Source organism: Brassica oleracea, chromosome C1 (assembly GCF_000695525.1).
Source record: "Brassica oleracea var. oleracea cultivar TO1000 chromosome C1, BOL, whole genome shotgun sequence".
Classification (NCBI taxonomy): domain Eukaryota; kingdom Viridiplantae; phylum Streptophyta; class Magnoliopsida; order Brassicales; family Brassicaceae; genus Brassica; species Brassica oleracea.
In genome coordinates, this window is record NC_027748.1 from 35087253 (window position 1) to 35088147 (window position 895).

Below are 895 nucleotides of genomic sequence, written 5' to 3' on the forward strand. Positions count from 1 at the left end.
ATTTGATGTTTGACCGGACTCACCACCGTTGTCGGCACCCGTTTTCTAGATGGAGTCAGTAACCTATGTCACCAGACGTACACCCAAAATAAAATGTGAATGTGTACACCAATAATAAAATGCACATCACCTGCGCAAAGTCAATCCCGGCCGTTGGTGTCATGCGGGCAGCTACCGACTCGTTTTCTTTTGGCTGTGCACCCTCCCCACCCCTCGTTGCCCTTATTTCCTGCAATTTCAAATCAGTTAATTACGCGGTAATTGAGAATTGTCGAACAACAACAGACCTAAACCATTGCCTAAGATATAACTACCTCGTCCGCCCCCGGGATTTCAGAGTTGATCTCCTTCACAAGTGCCTCAACAAACCCCATAGGAGCAGAGACTTGTTCAAGCTTCTCTCCATCATTCTGATTTGATGTATGACCGGACTCACCACCGTTGTCGGCACCCGTTTTCTAGATGGAGTCAGTAACCTATGTCAACAGGTGTACACCCAAAATAAAATGTGAATGTGTACACCAATAATAAAATGCACATCACCTGCACAAAGTCAATCCCGGCCGTTGGTGTCATACGGGCAGCTACCGACTCGTTTTCTTTTGGCTGTGCACCCTCCCCACCCCTCGTTGCCCTTATTTCCTGCAATTTCAAATCAGTTAATTACGCGGTAATTGAGAATTGTCGAACAACAACAGAACTAAACCATTGCCTAAGATATAACTACCTCGTCCGCCCCCCCGGATTTCAGAGTTGATCTCCTTCACAAGTGCCTCAACAAACCCCATAGGAGCAGAGACTTGTTCAAGCCTCTCTCCATCATTCTGATTTGATGTTTGACCGGACTCACCACCGTTGTCGGCACCCGTTTTCTAGATGGAGTCAGTAACCTATG